Source organism: Bacillus rossius, chromosome 15, assembly GCF_032445375.1.
Source record: "Bacillus rossius redtenbacheri isolate Brsri chromosome 15, Brsri_v3, whole genome shotgun sequence".
NCBI classification, from domain to species: domain Eukaryota; kingdom Metazoa; phylum Arthropoda; class Insecta; order Phasmatodea; family Bacillidae; genus Bacillus; species Bacillus rossius.
Genome location: NC_086342.1, coordinates 23137840 through 23153651, shown reverse-complemented (window position 1 = coordinate 23153651; position 15812 = coordinate 23137840). Strand labels below are relative to the sequence as shown.

Below are 15812 nucleotides of genomic sequence, written 5' to 3'. Positions count from 1 at the left end.
TAAAAATTAACATAATTAAAACGCCTGTCCACAAATTAATCTCTCTTTTGTTTAGACCACCATTTATTCTCCCCCCCCCCCCTTTCTGGATCTCGACTCTACGGCGTGTGGCTCTCCCTACTGCTCGTCTGTTACCTCACTCACTCCTCCGTCGCACACAGCAGTCACGATGCACCACGCACACGGAGCCCGTCGCTCGTCGTCCACTATCGCTCGCCAAGGAGGGTCGCTCGCCCGCTTCACTTCACCAACTCGGGGGTTGGTGTCGCCTTTTGTATACCCATCAGCCCCCTTCTGGAGTGTGGCGTCATCAGGGTCGACTACACACCCGATACTCCCAGAACAATGGCGTTCTGGTTACGCCACTCCACGCAGGCGGGGTTCTGGAAACGCGCCGAACAATCCAAAGCCGAAGAGAGTTCAATGACAAAGCGATGAGGAAAAGGGAATCACATGGCCCGGGGGGGGGGGGGGGGCAAGCGAGGCACCGTCGCTAATCCGATTAGGCGTGTAACCGTAATGTACCGTGCCCACCCGCAGGTGAGCAAGCGGACATGGACCCGTACGAATTATACGTTACTTCATGCGACCAATAAAAGCCCGAGAAACTAGCCGTGTTCGCTTACGTTTTAAAACATGTGAAAAAATTGTTTCAAGTACAAGAATATCTAGTGTTGTATTATTACGTTTTGGTTTATTTTTATTATACTTGTAAATATATAATATGTGCGGGGACAGGAGTAATACAGCATCCTCCTCCGAAGTTAAGAAAAAATTTGCAAAATATTAGTAAAGATAGTGTCTTACTGTGTGAGAAGCCACATAGCCTAAGGCTACCACTGTAGGCCTACATGTCAGTGTGTTAGTGTCAATAGTAATGTAGTTTTTTTGAATACAAGTGTCCAATTTTTCATTCCCCCCCCCCCTTTTCCTGTATCCGCCACTGATTCTGACCGTGTTTTGTTATCGAATCTTATATTTGTTCGATTATATTAATTTTTCGTATCCGTGAAGTTCAATCTCATTCATAAATACCTCATAACTATTTATTTTACATTTTTATTTGCCACAATTTTGAATCGAGGCTCGATTGTCTATGCTACTGCGTACAGTAACAGGGCCTCGTGGAGATTTTGATATAAGTTCGTTGTTGACTTTATATAAAAGAAAGACTTTTCTTGTTTTTTTTTTCTGATGAAAAGAAACATATACATGCTTATATATAACGTATAAAATTATATAAAAATAATTTTATAACCCTAGGTTAAATGGCATTAAATCTTGTGAAAATTTGAACACATTCAGCATTTTTCACAACCTTTTAAGGTGACTTGGGGTTTGAACCACAAGACCAAAATGCCTGCGAAATAACTACGGCCAGAGTACTTCCCAGCTGTGTTGCGTTTAAGTATGGGTTTTAACCCTTTTCGTTTTTTTTTCTTTTGCATCAAATTTTCCAAATTTGAAAATTTTGCTTTTCCAAGGTAAAATATCTTAAAATGAAAACCAGATAAAAATGTACTGTTTATGCCAAAATATACTTCTATTAGTGCTTATTATGATATTATTGTTTAATTTTGTGGTTCAAGCTGTTTTCAACGTAACAGGTTTCGAAACACGCGTTAAATTGTTATATATTTAAGTAGCGCATAAAATATAAATTTACATATCATTTGGGAAAAATAATAATAATTAGACATTAAATGCGCGCCAACTTGTATTCGGGACAGTTCGGTATTTAATGCTTATCAGGAATTACTATACTGTAAGGGAACTGCTGTTATGTATTCGTTGGTTTTAAGTGAACTTTATTTCTGTCAGTGTGGTATTTTAATTTCAATATTTTGTGATCTGATAATTAAAAAAAATAACAGTACCATTACTTTTATAGCATTTCAGTTCCATTAACTAAAAAAGAAGGGTTGTCTGTAAAGTAGGTTTACGGACGATAGTTTAACGTGACGTCATAACAAAACATTGATGAAATGATAGCATACTTTTATGAATAAAATTTAATCATTTTTATTGAATTATCACTATTTTGTATGGATACAAAGAAGGAGTGAAATGAAATCTACAATTTAATTTATAAATCTACTTTTATTTGAACTCATTAATTCAAATATGTTTATTACTTTAACGAAGAGATTATTTTAACTATAACTTTTATACATGTTTGCTATTTAACTTCTTCCAGTCTGTGTTATTCTGTTAAGGATAGGACGATGATAGGAAAAGTAGGAAACGAATGGGAGTGTTTCAAGTTTAATGTGCCTCGAAAAAGTCAAATCGATGTTTGTTCCAATCGAGTGGAAGAGAGATGGATGCGGCGCAAGCGTACAATGAGCGTAATGGGACAATGAGCGTAACGAGACAATGAGTCGTCCTTTTTCGTGCGTGCAGCCGGCGTTCATCGATTTATTAGACGTTGTCACGTCAAAAAATATAATTCTGCAGAGCGGGCGGGAACCAGACACCGAGGCGACCGCCAATATGACGACGCCACCCTCGACTCCTAGGGGAGGGGGGGGGATCGTTGAAGGGGGGGGGGGGGGGGTGACGTATCGTAATAATGTCCTTCTCGGGCTACACACGCTCCATTATTCAACACAGCGCGAGGCAGACGACCAGGAAAAAAAGGGGGGTAGGGTGAACCAGTAGCCCAGTAATAGTTTGCAATACTACAAGAAAGATACTGTAACTTTGCACAAAATATGGCTACGGTTTTATTTTTGCATGTATGAAATACGTGTTTCAAGATATCACTTGAGTATTTCTTACAAAAATTGGCGCATAATTTTATATTTTAATTGATGTTCATAAGCGTTAGTTTCTTAAACCATGGAAAACATAATCTAATATTCAATAATTAATTGTTTTTTATTTGGTTGTATCATGCTTATTATATGCTGAGTTAATACTGGAAAGCTATTCATGGAACGGTTTACAAATAACACTAACAATTAATTGGAGGTACTGGGACAACACAAAGCATGAATGCCCGGGTAAGAATCCGAACCCACTATTACTGCTAACACCATTTGGTAGTGATACAATTATTGTTTTCATGTAAATTACATTTATAAAAATTTCCGTATTTTACATGAATATTTCTGTTCCATTTACAGAAACAAAATACAGTGTAGGGAAGCTATCATATTTTAACAGTAACCATAAAAATGTATGGCGGAGAAAAGATGATAAAGGTGTAATGCAGAGGGACTATACAAATTCTCGGTTTCGATGACCTAATGACAGACTACTACAGTTTTCTGTATACCCTGGAAAATAACACCATTTCATTGGCTGCTGACTTGTGTCATATCAACTGGTTTTGCCTGTGATTCGATACTTCTTTCGTTGAGGGTTTCTCATTGGCCCAGGGACGTACAGAAGAACAGTGAGTCAATATAAGAAGCAGCTTATGGATGTACGTATTTGGATATTATCCTATCACAAGATGAATCGGTGAATTTTTCCTTTGTCTAGTAACACAAGTCCCTTGAGTGCTTTCAATAATCGGCACCGCACGTTTTATGCCTGAATATTATTATGAAAACACGTGTTTTTAGCCTTTTTAACACTTCAAATATACAGTTTAAACACGAAATACGTAAACAGGACTTTTCATCACTCCCCAACGTATTCTTAAATGCTTTTTGGAAACAGACACTACTCGGATATCTTAAGCAGTTTTTAAATCCCGTGGTTTCTTCTGTAGCTATGTACATCGTATGTGTGCCCGGATAGGCGGGGGCCTTAAAACAGAATAAAGACCAACCAAATTCCTTATTCTATACACATAATAAAAAACTAATCAATAATGCTTTTAAATAATTATTTATCGCGAAAATATTTTGACCCTAGACAGTCCACAATATACTGTAACTTATTCCTACTTCTTAATTCTCACGTCTTATGGACACATAATGAATACTAAATTACATGGCGTAGACATAGCTTAGGGCGAACCACATTCACTCTGTTTTTCAATGATTATTTCCTCGTTCTTTTATTGATTCTTGCAATGGGGACTATTGATTAAAATTTTTTTACATCATTGCAGGTTACACTGCATTATCAATAAAGACAAAAAAAATTGGTTGTCTGTCAAGTCGGTTTACGGACGATAGTTTAACGTAACAACGTCATAACAAAACATTGATGAAATTATTGCATACTTTTATGAATAAAATTGAATCATTTTTATTGAATTATCACTATTTTGTACTGATACAAAGGAGTGAAAAGAAATCTAGAATTTAATTGATAAATTTACTTTTATTTCCACTCATTAATTCAATTATGTTTATTACTTTAACGAACAGATTATTTTAACTATAACTTTTATACATGTTTGCTATTTAACTTCTTCCAATCTGTGTTATTCTGTTAAGGATAGGACGATGATAGGAAAAGTAGGAAACGAATGGGAGTGTTTCAAGTTTAATGTGCCTCGAAAAAGTCAAATCGATGGTTGTTCCAATCGAGTGGAAGAGAGATAGATGCGGCGCAAGCGTACAATGAGCGTAACGGGACAATGTTCATAACGGGACAATGTTCGTAACGGGACAATGAGTCATCCTTTTTCGTGCGTGCAGCCGGCGTTCATCGATTTATTAGACGTCACGTCAAAAGATGAATACGAATACACATAGAAAACCAGCCAAAATCAGGCGATGTAAAAAAGTTTAATGCATAGACCGCACAGAGAAATCCGTGGAAAGAATTGGTCAGAAAATAATCACAGAACAGACGAACACAGAGGGCTGACAACGACGAGGCAGGTGCAACAATAACAGCAAATACAGACAAACAACACTGGACAACACAACATCACAGAAACGCACAGGCGAACACATGCGATGTGACTTAACAGGCTAAATTCCCGAAACGTCTCAAATGTTTTATCTTATAAAGCCTACTGTGTCCATATCTGTGCTGCCGTCTTGTGGGGTCCAGAATATCTGCTAAGTATCGACGATGGGTCTATTCGTCTATTTGTCCTGTGTTGTCTTAGGTTTGTTTTTGTCTTTATTTACTGTTATTTTTGCAACTCTCTTGTCGTTGTCAGCCCAGTGTGTTCGTGAAAGTAATTCCTACTAATACCTTCTACGGATTTCTCTGTGCGGGATTGTGAATTTAACTTTTGACATCGGATTACTTTGGCTTGTGTTTCTGTGTGATTGCGTAATTTTATTTTTGTTACTGAGGTTTAAATATGACATACAGGACCAGCAATGGCTTATTTCATCATCGGCTGATCGACTCGTTCACTGTCGTTCATCAATCAGAGACAATAAGAAAACAATGTTGCAAATATGGACAAATAATATTGAAGCATATTAAACAGTAATATTTTCCCATGAATAGCTAATTATTCCTTCTCAACGTCGTCATCAACTGATTACAACCTGTGGCAGGGTCAGCAAAGTAAAATGCATCCATCTTCCTTTGTCCCTCCAACATTTTTACTCCTTCACTCTGTTCCATTCTTCTTCTTCTCTCCTGCACTCCTTTAATTATCTGCTATTCCCACCTCCCTACTGGTCTTTTGGGGCCTTCTTCCTGTGTCCGTAAACTCCATAATGTTCCTAGGCATCCTCTCTTTTCGCATTACCTGGACATGACAACACCAGCTCAATCTTGATTTTCCCCCCATGATTTCATTCAAGTCCTGTACTCCTGATCTTGCTTGCAACGTTTCATTCCTGATGGTGTTCTTGCTTCGTAACTGCCGACGTACTCCTCGTAAACTTCACACCTATTGCTCTGATCTTCCCAGAATATCACATCTATAGTCCAAGTGACTAAGGGCGCTTGTTTGTATTTTAATGACGCCTCCCTCTCCCATACTAAATCTCTCGTACACCTGTAGAATGGATACCCTTGTTGTCCTCTCCTACTATGATTTACTCCTTGTTTTTTTTTTTCGCTCCCGCGTATACATTTCTTAGATGCTTAAAGGTTTCCACGTGCTTCAACTCAATGTCATCTAATTCAACTCATATGCTAACTCCGTTCTTTTCCTCGTCATAACCATCACTTTGCGCTTTTTAATCCCACAAAAATTGTAAACTATTTTTATTAAATTCTTTAAATTTTATTCTTTCAGCTTGGTAAAAAAAAACCTAGGATACGTTATAATTAATGAAAGTGAAGATTTTCGTTTAAAACTGGTTTTGGTTGTACGCAACTAGGTGGGTGCGCTGAGTTTGGTAACTGGTCGTTTAGCTAGCGGGCTCTAGCCACTTCTAGCGAACTAAAGATTCGGGCCTAAACTGGTGGGGCGATAACCATACACATCAACAGCGATATAATTATACAATCTCGGTCAAGGAACGCAGGTCCAGAGGCGAACAGGGAATGAGAGAGATTGAGGCAACCAAATTTCACAGCGTGATACTCCACACTTTTTTTTTTTTTTTTTTTAATTTTCAACTGATCCACTACGAAACAAAAACTTTGGGAGCTTAAAACATCATAAAATATTGTTTACCACCTGCGGCGGCCCACTTGTAGACATTCCGTGTTTATTTTATCACAATAAACACGTAAACACAATTACGGAATTCAGCCGAAATTAAATAACATTTTTTAAAAGTTTTTTTTATGTAATTTCGTTGCTTTTTTCATGAAACGATTTTGTATCGCCATGTTACACTATTCCAGCACACAATATTTCAGATACTTATGAGGGGGATAAAAAGTCTGAAATAATAATTTTTCTGCAGTTACCAACGAAGCTGTGTGGGACACTTGCAAAACCTAAATGCGGCAATATGATTGGCTGAACAGACGGGAATTTGGATATTATTTTTCGTGTCTATTATGGGTTCAATTAATAGATACCGGAAGACTCTCGTGGATTCACTACGCAATTAGATAAAATTCTAATTTTTATTTTATTTTTATTTTTGCAGTCTCCACTATTGGCTCACAGTTAATGGGGAGAAATTTGGGTTGCTGAAAAAGAAGTGTATATTATACCTAATGATAATAGTGACAATTGTATCTGATTGTATAATCATACAATCAAAACCTATTCATACAGATAAAAACCGAACAGAAGGAAAAATAATTGAGCTAATCTGAATTGTCCAAGCCGGTTACGACATTGATTTACATCGAAACCCCAAGAAGCATAAGAGATAATACTACGCATTGCTACGATATTCCAGAAACGCATGCGGTGTGTTCGTGTTGAAACGATCATACCACGTCTCTAACGAGACAGAACTGATACAAGATCATATTTCTTTTCAGTACAAGTTTCTAAAAACACAAGAAATTTGTTCATAACAATTATTAATTTTTTTCCACTATGTTTGACACTACGGACGCAATATTCTTTAAATCTCGCTTAGTGATATTTTAATCTTAAAGATTTTTGAAGTGCAACTTCTTTGGGAGCGATGAGAGTAAAATTTTAAGGACGAATTTTAATGCAACGTTTCAGTGAAACATTGTTTGGAAACGTTTCTGACGCGAAAAGGATGGAGAATAGATACTTGCCCAAAGAGATGTAAAGAGAGCACTATGCTATATACGTTGCTGGGCTCATTTTCGTTCTCCTCTTTGTGCGATGATTCTAACCACCAAAAAAAAAAAAAAAAATCCGAGAGAGATAGATGAACGACAGAATAAGACAGAGAGTGCGCATGCGCTTGTTTCAGAAAATATATGTACGCATCCTATACAGTCAGCTGTGAGTGCCTTGAATTGCATATTTGCAACCAGCGCGCTCGCGTTCCTCCGTGTTCAACCAGCAGCGTAGAGAGCGCTGTTGAGACAGTCCCTGCATTTCCCGCATAGATAGCGCTACCTGTTATGAATTTCATATTTCATCCAGAGCATTGGCACGTTCCAAATGACAAAAGTGTTTTTTAAAAAAAAAATAACACGCACAGTTTTTTCTTTATGGTATGAGTACTTCAACAGTGAGTAATATTTATTGTTAAAGAATCATTATTGATTTATCGATGATTGTTGATATCCCGAGCAGTTATTTGGAAGTGAGCGAAAATTTTGTTAGTTCGTGATTATTTAGAAAATTTCCATCTTTCTCTTCTTTGCCGTTTTACCACTTACGATTTACTTACGAATCGATGTTTGAATTGCCAAAGAAGTTTCCCTTTTATCACGTATACTGAGTTACACACGCGTTGTTTTTTTTTTTTTTTTTAATATTTGTATTTAATGGTTCGTCGAGAGCTGAGTCAATCAAGGCGCAGTCTCACTCGCAATGATGTTTTTTTTTTTAATTTTAATTTTTCTATAATTTCTTTTATTTAAAGGCTATTTCTAAAAAATTTAACTTCATACTTTTCTTACATTTTTTTTGTATTGTCATAGATATTTTCAAAAGATATTCACTTAGTGTAATATCATTAGCCTAAAAAGTCACGCAAGTGATGATAATTACGAAGGCTTGCGCGTCTATTTTTACACCCATTATAACAGAACAAGTGAATATCTGTTGAAATTAATTCATGGTGGAACAAAAAAAATTTAAGGGAGGCAAGGAGTTAAAATTTTTATAAATAGCCCTTGAATAAAAGTAAAGGGAAATAATGGAAAAAAAGTGAATAAATCAACATGGCTCGCGGGACCGAACCCGACGTAACACTGCGCAGAACAAGGCCATAGGCGAAGGAATCCATCACTACACGTAATGAGGAACCATACTAACATTTTCCCGGGGTCATATCGGGACACCATGGAAACCCGAGATCAGAATGTATGGGTCGGAATACTAGCACAGGCCATCTGAAATATGAGCTCGCAGGTACAAAGGTTCAAAATAGAGAAGATGTGAGGGGGGTGGGGGGCTCGATATTACTCCCTTCTCACACAAAATAAAAATCTGTACGTTTACAAAAGATTCCTTTGGAAACCAGTTGCCAAGACATAGTTTGTAATAATACGAGATATTGAAACTTTGTACAACACATGGCTATGGTTAATTACCCACATATTAAATACATTTTTCGAGTTAATATTAAGTATTTCTTACAAAAATTGGCGCGTGAGTTTATATTTTAATTGAAGTTTCATTCAAGCATATTCTTTTTCTAAATCATGGAAAAGATAGTCGTATATTCAAAAATTTTACTTTATTTTGTTGTATTATGCTGATTATGTGCGCAGTTATTACCGGAAAGCTATTCAGGGAACGGTTTACAAATAACTTTAACTATTGGAGCTACTGGGACAACACAAAGCATAAAGCTCGGGCAAGAATCCGAACCCAGTAATACTGCGAACACTATCTTGTAGTGATACGGGTGTTTTAAGGTAAATGTACACATTCACAAATATCTGTAATAGGCCTATTACATCAATATTTGTGTTCCGTTAGCAAAAAAAATTTACTGTGTATACAAAAATTGCATTTTGTGTTCTGTAACGAATACTGTCACAAGATAATTATATACTAATTGTTATCTGTCATTTGTAAATATTCAAACAAATATTTATAAATATATTTATGTTGTTTAACAAATTGTGTCAAAGTCACTCACTAGAAGTTCCATATTTCTTGTTTTCCATAGCTGCGCGGTTAACACATACTTGATTGCTTCTACAATATAAATTTCGATCGATTTCGTTATGAAAATCTTCAATGAGAGAAAAACCAAAAAAAATTTAATACCGAGGGCGAAGTCGAACATTAAGGCCCCTGCCTACCCGGACACACACACGCTGCGCAGAGCTTCAGAAGAGACCACACTATTGGAAAACTGCTGAAGATATCCGTGTGAGGCCTGTTTGCGAAAAGCATTTCACGATACGCTACTGATGACGGATAAGTAATTCGGTTTCCGTATTTCGTTTCCACTGTTAGAAATTACAGTAAATTTACAGGACATTTTGACGAAGAAACTTCCTCAAACAAACGAAGAGTGCTTCGTAATTTCAGATGACTGAATCTTCGTAAAAACTCCGTCGTACTCCAACTCCCTAGTTCCGAGCTCAGCTGTACACAAGGTAAACAAACGAGTGTGAGATAGAAGGATGTTCTTGCTGTAGACTTAAAAAGTGTTTGAAGGTTTTTGTGGTACACCGGGCTTAATTATTGTGGATTCGTGCTCAAAGCAGTCGTCATCATTATCCGTTAATTTACGAAGAAAAACTGTAGATTTTGAAGATCCCTGGATAATTTGTAAACAGTTTTATTCGTATAATTAAGGTGAAAAAGGTTAACAGCGTTAAACTGTTCTTTTAGAATAGCAAAGAAAGGCTAAAACGCGTGTTTTCAGAATATGTCTCAGGCGAGAATCTCCCTGTAGGGATTATTGAAGGCACTCAAGAGTCTTGCATTACACATTTATCTTCATTTCTACAGAATATAGTGTTACTGTTTCCACTCAAATCTCATAGATGCCCTGTGCACAACGAGAAGACTGCGCGCCAGTACACAGCGTTGCGCTTAGAGGCGACACCGCGTTAGAAGCACCAGCGAGCGTCGCACTTACCATCCCATCTCAGCCAACCGAATACACCCCTGAAAAGGCGAACCCCTTTCGTGTCAAAAGGCAAGCTGACCTGAACGAACGGTAAGACGTATCACCACGAAAACTACGACGCAAACGGCTTCGAGACTAAACATTCGACCCAATCAGTGGATGGGCCCACGAATAGAAACTGTTTGCACCGGCATCGGGGTGTCATGACAAGCCATCCATCACGGCTAAGGTGGCCGGATCAGATCCACTCCAGTAGGATTGGGATTATAAAAAAAAAAAGTGAGCTAGTTTTTCAGTACTCGCCAGAGATAACATCTAACCTCGGTAACGAGCACATTCATGTGTTCTCATGTAGCAAATACACTTATAATACCAAACTGGGACACGAAATTCAACGTAGAGTTCTGGAAAATAACGCCGAGCGTGATAAATACACGCAAAATGTGTTTTCAAATATATTTATGAACGTTTATCACACGTGCAGACCGAAAAATACTTGAAAAAAATACTAAACACTGGCTTTGGACCTGATTTTCGACCACGAATTTTATTAACATACTGCCCATATTTTAGCTTGTTAAAATTCATTAAACAGTTAATACTATACATTTTCCCTTTGGATTTGGTTCGCGCCATCCGCCAGAGATAGCAGCACCGTCTGTTACACATTTCCGTTCCTTTACTTTCGTTGCATCCACGAAATTGCTTCTACCAAATGCCGTATACCTAAAGCTAAAATGTTACGCATCAAAAACTCGCAGCCGGCAATGAAACATGGGCGACTCTGGCATGTGTATTGAATCTACTACTTGGCGTGCTGATTCTTGTGGCTGTTATTTTACAACACTCGGCGCTGCTAGACTTCAAATAAATATACAGACATTTCAAAGAAAATACACCTAAAGTAAATTATGGATTATTTGTAGTTCTATACAATATGATATACTCAGGCCGCATTTTTAAAACAAAGCAAGACACGCAAGAAACTAATAGTTAAATAATACGTTTTAAAATACTTGTTTAAAAACTATGTTGATGTCGCAATAACGCAAAGCAAAAAAAAAAAAAATCGGCCGATTTTCGATTCCTTAAGTTTCGGCTTGCAAGAAAATAAAATTTTTAAAAACAACCATTGAGTATTTCATACGTTTTCATCATAAACAAGAATTAGCAAATTAAGTCTCCACAGAAAACAAGTTAGCTGGAAACAATACTCTCTCTCTCTATCTCTCTCTCTCTCTCTCTATATATATATATATATATATATATATATATATCGCTTACGAAAGTGGGAAAGATAATCAAATATTCAACAAATGGCATTTATTTGTTATAATGCTCTTTAATGTGCGCAGTTAATACTGAGAAGCTATTCAGGGAACGGTTAACAAATAACTTTTAACTAATGACGCTAATGGGACACGACAAAGCATAAAGGTTCGAGCAGAATACGAACCCAGTAGTAATTCGAACTTTTTTTTTTTAGCGATGCAGTTGCTTTCATGCAACTGTATAAATATCTGTATTTTTTACATGATAATTTCAGTTCCATTTACAAAACAAATTACAGTGCATGTTTAGAAATGTTGCATTGCTCAGACTAGAGTGCGTGGGGTCCAACTCTGCACCCGTATTTGGAAGGATACTTATAGGTTCTCATAACGGTCAAACCATTATTTTGGAGTCCAATAATCGAATTAATAATTGAAAATTGATACATACTTGCTGTAAAAATAAAAATACCGAGTAATCTGTAACTCAAACAAAACATTCCTTAAAAGCTATTAAAAAATCCCCTTAAGTTAAAAAAAACTCATACGTGGGTAATATAGTTAATGTTATAAATGAGTTCTTTTAAGTTACCTATAAATAAAGCGTTGATTGGACTTCAAAATTTGACGATGTTTTTATTTGCCTTATAATCTTATTTTTATGCAATATATATTTCTCTATTAATCAAATGGTACGAGTAAAGCGAAATAAAAAAAAAAACACAATTAATCTGTACTTATGCGAATTTTCACTAGTGCTGTAAAATTTTTCGGGTACTTTAAGACATTTTGAAGGGTTTATTCCTGTTCGAGTCAGGAAGAATTAAGGACAAAATGTCAATAAACTTAAATGTTTTAAAAAGTAGGTGATACTATAAATAATTATTGCCCACAAAAAAATTGCAGTATTGAGCTCAAGATAGATACAAACGCTTGCAACGGACGAAGCTTGTTAAGAAACGACTTGGAACTCAATTTTTTTCTACAAAAAGAACGTAAATGAATCCTTCCTTGATGTTTTTTTGAGAAGCTAATAAAGGGAAAGCGAGTTACGTAAACGTTACTTTAATTTGATGCTAAGGAGTATCCATAAAACACAGAAGGTTTATTGCGTCATCATTACACGGAAATAATAAGACATCCTAATACTATTTAGATTTTTTAAATAAATTTTGTTTAATGCAATGTAGATAAAATCGCGCTATGAATTTTTTTTGTAAATAGAATACAAATGTTTATGTAAAATTACAAATATGTGTAATTTGTACTATTACATTAAAACAAGCGTATCACTACAAAACCGTGTTCACAGTAATACTGGATTCGGATACTTTCCCGGGTATTTATGCTTTTTACTGTCCCAATAGCTCTAATAGTTAAAGTTATTTGTAAACTGTTCCCTGAATAGTTTTACAGTATTAAACGGGCACATTAATAAACATTATAAAACAAATAAGTTCACTTATCTTTTCTATGGTTTAAAATATTATGCTTGAATGAAACATCAATTAAAATATATAATTTTGCGGCAAATTTCGTAAGGAATACTCAGTATTATATCGAAAATAGTATTTCATATATGTAAAAATAACCAACGACATGTGTTTTACAAAGATACAATATCTTTCTTGTAGTATTACAAACTATTTATTGGCAACTGCTTTCCAAAGTAAAAATGTTTTATGTGTGTAGAGCTGATTTCTCGAGTGAAAAGTACTTCAAACATAGAGATATAATCAATACTTTTTGTTTGCTCCATTAAACATATATCCTTTATATATATTTTCAAGTATGTCACCATACGTGCGCTTTTAAAAGAGCGCAACAAAAAAAAAGTAGCTACCCAAAATTGTAACCCAGTCGTTTGTCACGGTGACTTTTATTTTTGTAATTGAAATGAACTCGGTAGTTGAGATGAGATTAAATCGGCGTTGTTTTCGAATAGGAGAGAGAATAAATGTCGTGAAACATGAAGTATTTTTTCAAACAGTTAACTTTCGTTCAAAAATGTCAAAAAGTTCGATCAAATAGTTGTTGATCTATGAAGGAAAATTTGTATCCATGACAAAATATTGTAATGATAACAATATAACATAATATTGTGTTAAAAACAAACTTTTTCTTTAGTGGCAATAAATACATTTGGTAATAATTAGGGATATGCCAATAAACTCCTCAATCACTATTAAATTTTTGATATTAGAATGATTTAAATTCAAAGAAAAACCCACAAAGAAAAATACCGGGGGAAAAGCAGTATATTAAAAAAAAACTCTGGTAACTCAGGAGTGTATTAGGTGTATTTTTTTTTTTTGGTTCCAATACCTATGATACTGCCATTCCCCTAGATATTTTACTTTTAACTATTAATTATGAAAATAAAGTTATTTCTATATGTATTTAATCTGTAAACTTGGTTCTTGAATAGCACATAAAAGTTTGAATGTTTAAGACATCAGATTAAAATTTTTATATCTTTTGTATTAAGTATAATATTTTTATCAGTTGAGACTTAAACCTGGATTTGAGGTTTTCTTTGTGATCTGAATTCAAGATTCATATTCGACAAAATTGGGATCTTATCCATCACTAGTCATGATCACTGAAGATATATTATTTTAGATGTCGTTTATAAAAAGGTTGGTCTTCAATATGAACTTTTTTTCTAACGTAAAACATTTCACAGGGCGATTTTAACAACATTGTTCTAAGCTTCAGCAACGGCGATTTTATATATATAAAAAAAGCTCTTAAAGTAATTTTTTTTTTTGAAAAAAAAAAAAAGCGGGGTTTAAAAAGGAACTTACAAACCATAGCTGAAAGTGTAAATTTGAATACTATGGTGACTTTCTAGAATTTCGGTTTCTTCAAATGTACAAACTCAAATGATGCAAGATTTTCAATAACATCAACAAATGTTTCTTCTAAGACAGAACAAAAATATCAGCATCCCCTTAAAAAGACTTCTATTAGCGCTCTCCTATGACCGTAATCTAAACAGTACAGTTTTATACCAAAAAAAATTCAAATACAGGATAAGTGCACAAAGGAAAATTAAAAACAAACTTCACACTTCATTTGTATTTTAAAAATTTGAATCCATTTAAATCTAAGTCCCGCCCTCTTTAACTACGTATATTGAGCACACCCAACCGACACGAAAGACAAACAATTTTGATGTGTAAACATCTTAGCTCTCGTTACACAGCATTTTGGTAGGATTAATTTCCTGATAATGGAACGGAAGTACCAAAGAACGGAAATGTGTAACAAACATAAACACGTATATAGTAACTTTCGTAAACATTAGGGGACATTCCAATAGTATTGTGTGCAAAATGAAACTTAATGATATGGAAACTATCCTGGAATATATTGGATGAACTAAAAAGACATTGTAAAAATTACTTAGAAAATACCTACTAAAACTGGATTACAATTATTAATACATATTCTCTTCCTAATTGCGCTTATTAACCTCAAGGGGCAAGCTTCAAATCTTGTGGTTGGATATATATATATATATATATATATATATATATATATACATACTTTTAATAACTTTATAATATAACAATAATAATGTTAAATCCGCTCAATAAACTAATTTGTTTGAAGGAAATATTTACAGACGGTTTTCAGTCATTTAGACAAAAACAAATACACACACACACACACACTTAGTGTTATAATGTGTGTTTTAAAATGTTTCAGGTTAATATTTTAGTGATGCCATAGAAGTAAAACTTCTTACGTGTGAGGAAATTTGATATAGTATTAACTGTTTAGCGAATTTTAACAAGATGGGTAGTATTTCAATGAAATTCCTTGTCAAAAATCAGGTCCGATGCCAGGGTTTTATCGGAGCCGTTTCCAACAGCTTAAAATTTCCAGTTGTTTCGTGATGCTCTGCTATCTGCGTTCTATGGTGGCAAGCAACGTGTAAGATTCAGAAGCGTATTCTAGCGGTGGACGCAGAAAGCATGTGTGTAATTCGCATCCAGAAATTTTGGTTTTTGAAAGGTGGATGTTTTATTTGTCAATTTTTTTATCACACTCAGCATTATTTTTT

The 15812-nt window shown here is 35.2% G+C and overlaps 1 protein-coding gene across 2 annotated transcripts in view; it reads right to left on the bottom strand.

Annotated features, from left to right (window-relative positions):
- The window catches only part of LOC134539696 (protein phosphatase PP2A 55 kDa regulatory subunit), a 244390-nt gene that overhangs the window by 100417 nt on the left and 128161 nt on the right, over positions 1-15812 (bottom strand). The gene's annotated exons all lie outside the window — the stretch shown is intronic.